The sequence below is a fragment of the Saccopteryx leptura genome, chromosome 11 (assembly GCF_036850995.1).
Source record: "Saccopteryx leptura isolate mSacLep1 chromosome 11, mSacLep1_pri_phased_curated, whole genome shotgun sequence".
Lineage (NCBI taxonomy): Eukaryota > Metazoa > Chordata > Mammalia > Chiroptera > Emballonuridae > Saccopteryx > Saccopteryx leptura.
Window position 1 is genome coordinate 64483254 of NC_089513.1, and position 12981 is coordinate 64496234.

Sequence of the window (12981 nt, forward strand, 5' to 3'; positions counted from 1 at the left end):
GCCCTAACTGACTTTAATTATTAACAAAGGGCCAAGTGGCGTGCTTGAGTCCTCTGGGCGTGCTGAAAAAAATCAGCCTCCCAAGTAGGAAAACATGGTAATAAAAATTTCTAAATACAATTTGGGGAAAGATTATGAGTAGAATGGAGAGATGTATGGAAGTGAAACCACAGCCAAATTGTTTCATGTTTTCTTCTTCTTTTTTTTTTTTTTTTTTGTCAAAATGACAAATGACAAAATTATTTCAGGAGTAAACCCTGACTGAGATGTTATGAAAGCCACATGCCTTCTAAGGCCTCTCTGCAGGCTAGACTCTGTGCTGGTGGGGAGCAAGGCAGGGAGAGAAGGGGGCCTGGATCAGGAGAGAAAGTTCGGTTGGCTAACAAACACCTGACCTCTCCAGGTGGCCTGGAGACCTAGCAAGCTCATGAGCACATGAGACAGGGTCTGGAGAAATCCACTGACAGAAACCCAGAACCGAGATTACGACTTTGCCTCTGTTGTGCGCTTACTGTGACACCGATCAATTTCTTCTTGGAGCCTCAGTTTTCTCATCTGCAAATTGAGGTAATAACTGCTACTTCCTAGGGTTGTTATGTAAAGACAGTGAGATATTTATTGTGTGTGACACATGGCCTGGCATGCGTCACTTCCCATTTACATAGGAGCCTCACCTCTCTGCTGCCATTGGCTGTTTTTAATTTCAAGCAACAGAAACTGGTTGACTGTAGCAAGAACCAAAAAGTGATTTGGGTAGCTCACAGAAGCATGAAAATGTGAAAAATCAGTTCTTCAGAAGCGGAGCTAGGTCAGTCCCTGGCAAGCCCTCTTCTCGGGAAGCACGGGGCAGTGGCCTAGGACAGATGTTCTCCAGCTTAGTGTTACTTAGCTCAGGAGTCAGAGTCCTGGGGGACCCAGGGTATCATTGGATTGTCTCACAGGGTCTTGCCTACGAAATGCCTGGCCTGATTTTTCACCAGGACTGCATGCAATACGGACATGTAGTTTCCCACAGCAAAATTAACAAACACTCTCAATTGTATTCATGAGTAGCATGGAGAAAACATCCCAGGATTCCTAACCTTTGGGAGTGTGACTCTACCTGAAGCCATGAACCCTCTCTCTGTGACAAAGTCCCTCTGTGAGCAGTACAGGCAAGTTCCTGCGGAGTACTTCTAATGGTTATTGACTCCGTGAATCTTGCCTTGAAACCCCAAGTTGAGAAGAGCCGATATTTTAGAGGTTTGCATGGCAAAGGGAGGGAAGAGATGGGTGAGACTAAGGTGGAGGAGGAATTTTTAGCATGGAGGAGACCTAAGTAATCATCAGTGGGGGGTGGTAAGGTGGAGAAAGAGTCAGTAATGATGAAAGGAGGCCCCTAGGCAGCTGAGAGAGCAGGGTCGAGAGCGCTGGGAGCTGGGGAACTCAGAGAGGTGAAGGACACCTCCCCTCTGGAACTAAAGGGAAGGCAAAGAAGAGAGAGCAAGCGGGGCCAGGCTCCCTCAGCCTCACAGGTTTGCGGGAATGAGTGTTGAGCATAGTGTTATTTCTTCCACAGCATTTATTGAGCCTCTACTGTGTGCCAGGCCTTGTTGTAAGTCATGGTGCCTGTTGCCATGGAGTTTGAACAGGGCAAATAAGTGAGTAAAATTACAGTAGTAAACACGACTACTGCAGGCACTGCTCAGAGCTGGAAGGAACTGTACTGATATTGAAGTTAATTAAGAGGACAGTGGAAAGCACTTCCAGTCAGCAGCTGAATGAAGGGAAGGAGCGTCAAGGTGGGAGGCCCCAGCCGGGAGACAGTGAGGGCCTAGGCCCCGAGGGGCATCTCACTCCAGATCTGCACGCTCGCTGCCCTGCGCAGCTGCCCACAGGGGCCTCAGACGGAGTTGGCAGTAGAAGCAATGGTGGCTGAATGGACTAGGGGTGGATGACGTGTACCATGCCCTCCCCATCTGGGCCTGGGTCTGCCCTCATTCTCACTTCCCCGGGCACTCCCTTGCTCTCTCTGGAGCTTGCCAGGCACACATCTGCTCCACAGTCGGTGTTCAGCACACCTTTCCCCCGGGTGTGCCCTTCCCTAAGTGTGCCCATCCCCAGGGGCATGGCACCCTCACTTTTTAAGGACTGCTCAGCCATCATTCCATGATGAAGATTCTCTCTCTCAGCCCTGTGCTTAGTATGCAACCTCCCAACTCTACTCTTTCTCTTCTCCCCTTTAGTTCTCTCATTTCACACACCTTGTAACTCCCGTGTTTGTTTTGTTTACTGCCCACCCTGATCACCAGGTGTAAGTGCCGTGCAAGCATGGCATGTTTTTAAGAACTGTGTACTTTGCTGTGCCCATGACAGTGTCTGACCCATACCTGTGTTTCAGCATATGCTCATCAAAACAGCGAGTAGATGTTGCTGCATCCATCTCCCTTCTCTGAGTTTTTTTTTTTTTTACAGGGACAGAGAGAGAGTCAGAGAGAGGGATAGATAGGGACAGACAGACAGGAACGGAGAGAGATGAGAAGCATCAATCATCAGTTTTTCATTGCATTGTTCATTGATTGATTTCTCATATGTGCCTTGACTGCAGGTCTTCAGCAGACCGAGTAAGCCCTTGCTCGAGCCAGTGACCTTGGGTCCAAGCTGGTGAGTTTTTTTGCTCAAGCCAGACAAGCGCGCGCTCAAGCTGATGACCTCGGGGTCTCAAACCTGGGTCCGCCGCATCCCAGTCTGAAGCTCTATCCACTGCGCCACCGCCTGGTCAGGCTCCCTTCCCTGATTTTAACTTCTGGAGCATAGAAACCCTGCCTTTTTCATCAAAGCCAACACACAGTGGGTACTTGTTTAAATGTTGGTTGAACTTGGTGGCCCATCTGTCACAATGTTGCAGACACCAATAATTTCATGAAGGTTCAGAAAAACAAATATAATCAGGGTTATCCAGGGCCGGTGCTGGTGGGACAGCTGCCTGCACCAATGGCAAAGCTCTGTACCCCATGAGTAAGCATTTCATTACAAGGTGACTTCATGGGGGTTTGTGCAATCTGTACAGCAAATAACTCCCACAGGTCCACAGCATCATTCCCACGGGGACCTACGAACGCCAGAAACCAGGGGCGGCCCTCTCCTGGGAAGGGAACCCAGTGCCGTAATCAAACTGTCAGGTGAGAACTAGACTTATTGAGTGAGGGGATCCGTTCATAAGTTATGTACAAGACTAACCACTGTGCTGTGCACCCGGAACAAATATAATGGCGAATGTCAACTGGAATCAAAAAAGGTCAAGAAAAATAATAAAACCCTTCAACCACACAGACACGCACACACACACACACACACACACACACACACACACACTTTTTTAAATTAAATAAATAAATAATAAAGAGAAAATAAAACAAGGGACAAAAAAACCTCAGCAGTCACCGTAGAAACGGAGAGATGGCCTGGCCTGATCTTGACGGGGCACTTGCTGGAGGACTCGGGAGCCAATGGTCATGGCACAGGCCCTCCTGTTGCTAAGCAGGGCTCAGCATCGGCACCACGAAGTGCTGCACCTCAGTCCATCAGAGGCTGCAACGCCCAGGTCTTCCTTCTTCTCTTTCTTAGCTCGTGTTCTTACTTCTTGGCTGGCAGTGCCTGCCTGGTCTGGCCTTTCTTCAGCCAGTGGATGCCTTCCTCACCTTATAGTGTCTGTGGCTGCCTTCAGCGCTGGCAAGGCGGGTCCTGCAGCCAAACCACCCAGGGAATAGGTCTTTAGGGCATAGATTCCTGCCCTGAAGTTCCCAGAGGAACTTCTAAGGCAGTGGTTCTCAACCTTTCTAATGCCGTGACCCCGCAATACAGTTCCTCATGTTGCGGTGACCCCAAACCAAAAAATAATTTTGGTGGCTACTTCATAACTGTAATTTTGCTACAGTTATGATTTGGAATGTAAATACCTGATATGCATTATGTATTTTCCGATGGCTTTAGTCGACCCCGCTGGGGTCGCGACCCACAGGTTGAGAACCGCTGTTCTAAGGGCATGCAGTCACTTGTCTATTCATTAGTTCACTTGACAACGACACCTCTTTTTTGAGTGCTTCCTGCTGCAGACATAGTTCTGCATGCTGGGGATACAGAGTGAGCCAGCAGACATCCACGTCTAGATCCTACAGCAGAGAGGGAGAATGGTGACACAAGTCAGCTCACAAGTGTATGTCCTCGGCAAATGACAATGCTATTGCAGGCCTTTCTCCTCCAGTTCCTTCAGATCTCCCGTGAGCTTCTTTTGTCCCCAAGGAGAAGTCGAATTCAACAATGCTGTCAGTTTCTTGACTTTTTAAAATTCAAACTTCATTTTCCAAGTTTTGTCAGTCAGGAGAGGTTAGATTATGCTGCAGTAACATATTAACCCTCAAATCTCAGCGACTTCATACAGCACAGGTTTACTTCCCACTTGCTCTAAGTGCACGGTGGCCCACAGCTCTCCAGGGTGGCTCAGGGACCCGTTGCTGCATTGTGACTCCATCATTCCCCTCCTGAGGGACAGGGACTTAGTCATGTGCAGGCTCTTCTAATGGCACTTCTGCTCACAGCCATTGGCCAGGAGAGTGGTGCGCACATGGCGAGGTGGTATTACAAATGGGAATGCTGGGGTGGGGGTGGGAGGCATGGAGGATATTTGGGGAGTAGAGATAACTCGGCCACCACCTCCTCTCACAAAATAGATATTCCACAGCAAGGGGGTGTGAGGAGAGAAGTGGAGTTACACACACTGGGTAAGTTCCCAAAGGCGACAACAGCTCCACCAGAATAGCCCCTGAGTCACCAGTCGTGAGAAAGAGTCCACACGGTTCTTTCTAGGCTGAGTAACAGTCACCCACTGGCCCTGGTCAGCCTGCTGTCTGCAGAGCTTCCAGCCAAGTCATTTCTTTGTGTGGAGCCAAGCCCCACACCTGACCCCACATCACTGGCCAGTTCTTCCAGCATACGAAGACCCATTGAAGAAGGTGTGTGGGGAAGAGCCCTCTGCAGCTGAGTAGAGTGAGTGGCCACTGTACCAACCGGAGGCGAGCTGCTCTACACAGCCCAGACAGCTGTGACAAACAGCCTTGCCAAGTGAGACTGCATAGTGAAACTCGGACTGCAAAGGGAGAGGACATGTATGGGAGAAAGAGGCCCAGGAGGGCCCTTGGAACCCGAAGGGTAAGTACAAGTTAGTAGAAAAAGAGGGCAGAGGTAGCAGAAGAGTACACTGAAAGTGAGTGAGTGACCTTCAAGGGACCAAGAAGGGCATAAATTCAGTTTGGCAAAAAATAATCGGATCAAGTAGGCTGTTGCCTCATCCTGAACAAAGTCTCATGCATGAGTCCTTAAATTGGGAATGGGCCCCTGGAGTAAGGCAGGGGGATGACAGAGAGAAAAAGCAGCCCAGCCCACCCTGCAGAGTAGGCCTTTGGTTGCTCGATCTCACTGAAACTTCCCTGGAGCCTTCAGAAATGTCAGAGGAGGAGAAGCTCTTGTCTGTCCACCCCAAGTCCCATCGGTCAAGGGATGCCTCATGAGATGTGAACAGCTCTCGCATCTGGATTGCCAGCTGATGTCTGGGGATCTGGGAATCTCCAGGCAGGAGTCGCTGACAAAGTAAAGTGGAAGCCACACTCACACGGGAAAACATCCTTGTGTCAACTTCTATTTCCTGCCTTGGAAAACATTTCCAGAATGACCTGGTTTGAGTGCCAAGCTCTCAGGTGCCTCAGACTGTCACACCCGATCACATCTCCGGACAGGTCTGGCTTCAAGGCTCCCAGGGGAGCACAAGGCAGAATCTGCAGGGGCCAGGCATTCTGTGTGCATCTTTGTTTATTTTTTGTCTTTTTCCCCCTTCACTAAACTTTTTAAAGAAGATACAGAAAATTTTGATTAAAACATATCTTTCTAATTTCCCCCCTTGCTTTCGACCCCCCTTTCAGTGTGCAGGACACAGGCAGCCCAGACCAGGTGTAAGTACTTTGTTACTGGTGTTACATGAGCGACTTTTATAGTTGTCAACCATGAACTTTTATTTTGATGTATTATTTATTTTAGATTTCTACTATGGCCTGACCAGGTGGTGGCGTAGTGGATAGAGCATCAGACTGGGATGTGGAGGACCCAGGTTCGAGACCCCAAGGTCACCAGCTTTAGTGTGAGCTCATCTAGTTTGAGCAAAGCTCACCAGCTTGGACCCAAGGTCGTTGGCTCGAGCAAGAGATTGCTCAGTCTGCTGAAGGTCCGTGGTCAAGGCGCATATGAGAAAGCAATCAATGAACAACTAAAGTGCCACAACAAATAATTGATGATTGATGCTTCTCATCTCTTTCCATTCCTGTCTGTCTGTCCCTCTCTCTGACTCTCTCTCTGTCTAAAAAGAAAAAAGAAAAAAAAAAGAGAAAGCAATCAATGAACAACTAAACTTCTACTTATGCTAACTTGAATTACTGAACAAGACTTTGATTCTCTAATATTTTAGAATTCCACTGGATTGCATGTGGAATTAGAATGTTCATCCCATTGCCCCCTGTGAGGCTGAGTGAGCGCTGAGTGAGCCTGCCATCATCTTCACCCACCTGAACTCTCTTGGTCCTCCCATAGGTGATGTGGCCTCAGTCTGTCTGGGACTACCCCCACCTAGGTGAGGCCGGGTTGCTGTGGCCAAGGCCAGTAAGCCCAAGAGAAGTCCAGCCTCTCAACACTTTGATGTGGTGGTGGGGAGCCATTTCTTAGACATATGGGCCTTCTGTGGGCTCTGCACAAGACAAAACTCATCTCCTCTCCTCACCACAGAAGAAATTTTGCGTAAGGAATGACACATGCCACATCTCAGGCTGGGCTGGGGCAGAATGGGGACCACTGTGGACTGGAGGAAAGGAGGAAGTGGAGGCTGCATCTGGGGTCATCTTTGGCTCAAAGGCTTTCATCCAGAAGGGCTTCCCTCCCTGTGTGTACCGTAAGGAAGCACCTCATTGGTCTCAGTCTTGCTATGTGGGACCTGTAACCTGAGACAACTGCCCGCTTCCTCTGTAAACAGCTCAACAGGCTTCTTCCAGCATCCCTGACCCTCCAGGAGCCGCGAGGAATAAGGAATACCCTTGGTTGCTGGACCAACAGAGATTTCCCAGAGGCAGAGGCTGGGAGGGTGAAGCTGCTCGCCTCACTTCCCCATGAGGTGACAGAAGATGCCACTGATGCTGCATACCAGGCCCCATCCAGCTGGTGGCCTCACCTCAGCTCTGCTGGACTCTATGCTAGCCTTTCCCGCATCTTCATCGGCATTTGACTACAGAAAACACAACAACCAGTGCTAAACCAAAGGGTTCCTCTACCTAGTCAGGAGAAGGTGGGCAGATGGCCCAGAGCTCAACACTCTGGTTGGGGTCATGCTCTGCCATCCCGAGCAGGTGGCTCTGTCCCAGGTGGGCAGAGAGTGAGGGCATCTGCAGGTGCTGCCAGGGTGCAGGGAGGACATGGGCACAGCCCTTCCCATGGACACCCACTGAATCCCTTCACACTGTGTCCTGAAGCCACCCAAGTGGCAAGAGAGGTTGGAAATATTGTATTTTAATTTCTTCTAGTCCCCATAGAAGAAAAAAATAAGGGAGAAAGTGGGTAAGAATCAGTGTTGGTGAGCTAAGTGAGAGTTTCTGACACAGTTGTTAATGTTTGTTTTTATAGAAACACTCTATGGACATAAACATTCAAGGAACACCCAAAAGCCTACAACACAAAGACCAGCTTTCCACACGCCACCCGTCCACTTCCTGTTGGCTCTGCTTCCTGTGGGTGACCCCATTCACTTCTTCAAGTGCTGGTGTTTCCCACCCTCAGTCCCCAGTGCCTGGACAGTGCCTGCCACTTAGTAGTCGGAATTTTAAAACTAGAAGTTAAATACTAATTGAGTTGATCAATATATTGAAAGATTGTGCTTAAACTATTATTGATCAGTGAACAATTAAAATGATTTAGTTGATTTTTAGAGAGAAAGGGGAGGAGAGAGAGAGACCACAGAAACATCAACCTGTTCCTGTATGTACCCTGACCCGGAACCTCTGTGCCTTGGATGACACTCCAACCCTCCAAGCCATCTGACCAGGGCTCAATGGACAAGTTTTTAAATGTTCTAGCCAGAGACTTTGGACTTCAAACCAGCGACCTTTGGTCTCAAGCCAGCAACCATGGGGTTATGTCTATGAGCCCACGCTCAAGCCGGTGAACTCGAATTTTTGAACCTGGGTCCTAAGCATCCCAGGTTGTTGCTTTATTCACTGTGCCACCACCTGATCAGGCTCTTTTTCTTTTTCTTTCTTTCTTTCTTTCTTTCTTTCTTTCTTTCTTTCTTTCTTTCTTTCTTTCTTTCTTTTCTTTCTTTTCCTTCCTTCCTTCCTTCCTTCCTTCCTTCCTTCCTTCCTTCCTTCCTTCCTTCCTTCCTTCCTTCCTTTCTTCCCTCCCTCCCTCCCCCCTCCCTCCTTCCCTCCCCCCTCCCTCCTTCCCTCTCCCCTCTCTCCCTCCCTCCCTCCCTCCCTCCTTTCTTTCTTTCTTTCTTTCTTTCTTTCTTTCTTTCTTTCTTTTTTTCTTTCTTTCTTTTTAACATTTATTTATTGATTTTTAACAAAAGAGGAAGGAAGAGGGTAGAGACAGAGAGAGAGAGAGAGAGAAAGACAGAGACAGAGACAGAGACAGGAATAGCGACCTGTTCCTGTATGTTCTCTCACTGGGGATCTAATTGGCCACCTCTGCACTTCGAGACAATCTTCTAACCAACCAAGCCATCTGGCAGGTGCTGAATTTTTTCTTGTTTAATTATTTTGTTATTCTTAGAGTTAGATTTTTAAATTTGCTTAATTTTCAATGTAGTGATCTTAGTTTTATTATTTTCAGAGTGCCCCATCACACGTGCAAATGTGTAGTTATATTCTTTTGGGGCCTTCATCCTAGTGGATAGTCTGTGAACTCCTGTCTTGGCACTGCTGGGCCCCTCTCTATGTGGACTCCTTGTTGTCTGGCCTCCCTGTCACCCTGAGACCAACCTCTGCCCTTTTCTTGTACTGGTCCCCCTGTTTCCTTGATCCAAACCTTGCTGTTTCTTGGTTTATTCTGGATCGTACACTCTAGTGTCTTCTAGGAGAAAATGTGGTGTGTGTGTGTGTATATATATAAAATTTCAATACTTGCTTGTCTTAAAAAGTACTCCTTCTATTCTAGCTCTGAGCATTGAGTACACACTAACTTTGTAATTTTGGGGGTGGTACTTGGGAGAAATAGCTAATTTGGGTCTGGGGTAAGGGGTGCACAAAATGAACTTGCCACATTCTCTAATAAGAGAAAGCAAGGAACTTTCAAACAATAAAGGAAGCATGGCAACTGTGCTCAGAAGACTCGCTGAAGAGGTTCTTCTGGCCACAGATAGGACATTTGAACAATGGGGAAAAAATAACTGCAAAGAATTGACATACACAAAATATATAAAATTCCATGAGTCCCTAATGCTACTTAAAATAATGGTCATTGAGGCCCTGGCTGGTTCACTCCGTGGATAGAATATTGGCCTGGCATGTAGATATCCCAGGTTCAATCCCTGGTCAGGGCAAACATGAGAAGTGATCATCTGCTTCCCTTCCCCTCCCTCTTTCCTGTATCTCTCCCTTCCCCTCTCACAGGATCTGAGGAGAGTTTGATTGGTCAAAGCATCAGACTCAGGTGCTAAGGATAGCTCAGTTGATTCGAGCATTGGTTCAAGACAGGGGTTGCTGTGTGGGTCCTGGTTGGGGCAGATGTGCGAGTCCTTCTCTCTATCTGCTCTCCTCTCACTTAAAAAAAAAGTCATTGATCACTTGACCAGTGATGGCACAGTGGATAGAGCATTGATCTGGGATGCTGAGGTCTCAGGTTTGGAATCCTGAGTTTGCCGACTTGAGTGTGGGCTCATCTGGCTGGAATGCAAGCTCACCAGCTTGAGCATGGGATCTTTGACATGATCTCATGGTCACTGGCTTGAGCCTAAGATCTCTGGCTTGAGCAAGGAGTCACTGGATCAGCTGGAAATGCCCCCGCCCCATCAAGGCACAAATGAGAAGCAATCAATAAACAAATAAAGTGATGCAACTATGAGTGATGCTTCTCATATCTATTCCTGTCTCTCTCTTTCTCTCTCAAAAAAATAACATTAAAAATAAATTAATTAAATTAAATAAATAAGGCCATTTTTCACCTTTGGGAGATGCTAGTGAAACTGGGAAAATGAAACAATGAATTCAGGCAATGAACACAACAAAAGAGACACAATCAGATATTGTGTACTTCCTGGTGAAAGTAACAACACAATTTTAGAAGTATTCTCACCAACACACAAATAGGTCAACTTGAGTCCCATGCCTCTAGCTCCAGCTACCAATGTGCAGCAAAGGACTGTGACCCCTCCAAGTCCAGCAGAAGACTTGACAAGACAATCCACTTTGTTTCTTCAACAAATAAATTGCAAAGAATTGACAGAATGGGGTTGGGGGACAAGGATAAAGGAGAGGCAGAGAAAGAGGAAAAGAGAAGGAAAGGGAGAGAAAGGAAAAAAGAGAAAGATAGGAAAAGAGAGGAAGAGGGGAAAAGGTTAAAAGAAATTTAGGAGACATATCAACATTTACAATGTGTGGACCTGATCAGACCTTCATGTATTATATGTAACAACTGTGGGAATTTTAACACGTACTGAATGTTTGATGATATTAAAAAAATTTTAATTTTATGGTGTGATATGAGGTTGTAGTTGTTTCTTAAAAACAGTTTTACCTTTTCAGCAATACATTCTGAAATATTACAAATGAGATCACATGATGTCTGTTTTTATTAAAAATAAGCTAATATTGGGGAGGAGAAAATGGATATAAATAAACAAGACTGACCATGACTTGATAATTTTTAAAGTGGGATAATAGAAGCAGTAGATTTTATTATATTATTGTCTCAAATTTTGTATGTTTAAAATGTTTCATAATAAAAATTAAACCAAAAAAAGGACAACAAACTATAACATATATTTTGTAAATACTACTGAGGCCAACGCATTTTTAACTATTAAATTTCTTCAAAAAGAAGTTTGTTAAAGTGAGCTTAAAATACAATAATTAGTAGCATTCTGCAAATTATAAATATACATTTGCAGAAGTATTTCTAAAAACTTATTTATGTGATGCAAATGGGTTCTTGTGGCTTGGGATAAACTTTCTAGTGACATCACAGATTTTAATGCTGTATTTCTCTTAGACTTAAGAGATGATGACTTTTGAAGAAGTGTGTTAAGGCCTTGACAATAGGCCTATGGTAATAATTTATATTAATAACAAAGACGCACAGTTTCCACAGAATTGTTTCATAGTAAAAAATCAGTTAGATTCCCTATCTGCTGACATTTAGGCACTGAAGCATTTTTAAGTTAGAAAAGGTGTGTAGAGTAACAAGCACAGTAATGTGACTTTAATTTTGTAAAATAAACAATAGCAACATCAGTTACACCAGGGAAGTCTGAAGGAGTTTAATGTGTGTGGGGGATGGGGGAAGATTATTCTTCATCTACCTTTGGATTGGTTTACATTTTATACTTAGCGTAGTAAAGTTTGTATTAATTTATAGCCTTTTAATAATTTATATATACAGATCTTAGGTGTTCCATTTAATGAGTTTTGAAAATTGCATAATCTGTTATAACCATGACCCAAAAAGCTATAGAACATTTTCATTAACCCAGAAGGTTTCCTGGTGACCTTTTCATGTCAACTGCCCTCCACTTCATTATCAACACTGTCTCGGTCAACCACTGTCTGACTTTTATCCCATAGATTGATTTTGTCTGATCTTCCCATCCTATGGATGGAATCATACAGCATGCATTCTTCTGAGTCTGGCTTCTTCCACTTAACACAATGTTACCACATGTATTTGTTCCTTTTCTTTAATAAGCCATATACCACTGTATAGTTATATCACACTTTGCTTACTCTTTCACCTTTTGATGGCCATTTGGGTTGTGTCCAGTTCTTGGATATAATGAAAAACTGTTTTGAACAGTCTTATAAGACTTTGTATGGATATATGGTTTTGGTCGTTTGGTTAAAGTATCTAGGAGTGAAATGGCTGGATCATAGGGTATGTAATTATTAATATTTTCAATGAAGTACGTTGAAAAATAAAGTAAGAAAATGACAGCAATTAAAAAGGGTAGTTACTGGCCCGATAGGCAAACATCTGTTACAGGGAACACAAAAAGGTATGTTCTTCCAATTGCCTGTCTCAAATGGTGCCTCCTCATGACCCTTTATTATTTTTTAAATTTTATTTAAAAAATTAAATTTAACATGGTGATATTAGTCAATAAGAGTATATAAGTTTCAGGTAAACATTTCTATAGCATTTGAACTATTGATTATGTTGTGTGTTCATCACCCAAATTCAAATTATTTTCCATCACCTTATATTTGTCCCTCTTTACACCCTTCCCCTAACCCCCTTCCTTTTCCCTTATATCCCCTCCCCCTGACTACAACTGCACTCTTATCTATGTCCATGAGTCTCAGTTTTATATCCCACCTATGTGTGAAATCATACAGTTTTTAGTTTTTTCTGATTTACTTATTTCACTCAATATAGTGTTCTCAAGGTCCATTGATGTCATAAATGTCACGATGTCATCATCTGATTTGGGGGTAGATACCCAGTAGAGGGATTGCTGGGTCATATAGTAGTTCTATTCTTAATTTTTTTGAGGAACCACCAGACTTTCTTCTATAATGGTTCTACTAATTTGCATTCCCACCAGCAGTGAATGAGGGTTCTTTTTTCTCCACAACCACTTCAACACTTGTTATTAACTGTCTTGTTGATAATGGTCAATCTAACAGGTTTGAAGTGGTATCTCATTGTGGTTTTGATTTGTATTTCTTGAATAGCTAGTGAAGATGAGCATCTTTTCATATA

At 44.9% G+C, this 12981-nt stretch overlaps 1 long non-coding RNA gene across 2 annotated transcripts; it reads left to right on the forward strand.

Moving 5' to 3' along the window:
* The first annotated feature begins 272 nt into the window (after positions 1 to 272).
* Positions 273 to 8383, forward strand: LOC136383566 (uncharacterized). Of its 2 annotated transcripts, XR_010747426.1 has the most exons (4): positions 273 to 567; positions 3066 to 3161; positions 4960 to 5187; positions 6070 to 8383. It is a non-coding gene; the product is annotated as an uncharacterized lncRNA (long non-coding RNA). The 2 variants fall into 2 exon arrangements; XR_010747427.1 differs by lacking the exon at positions 3066 to 3161.
* Positions 8384 to 12981: the final 4598 nt, after the last annotated feature.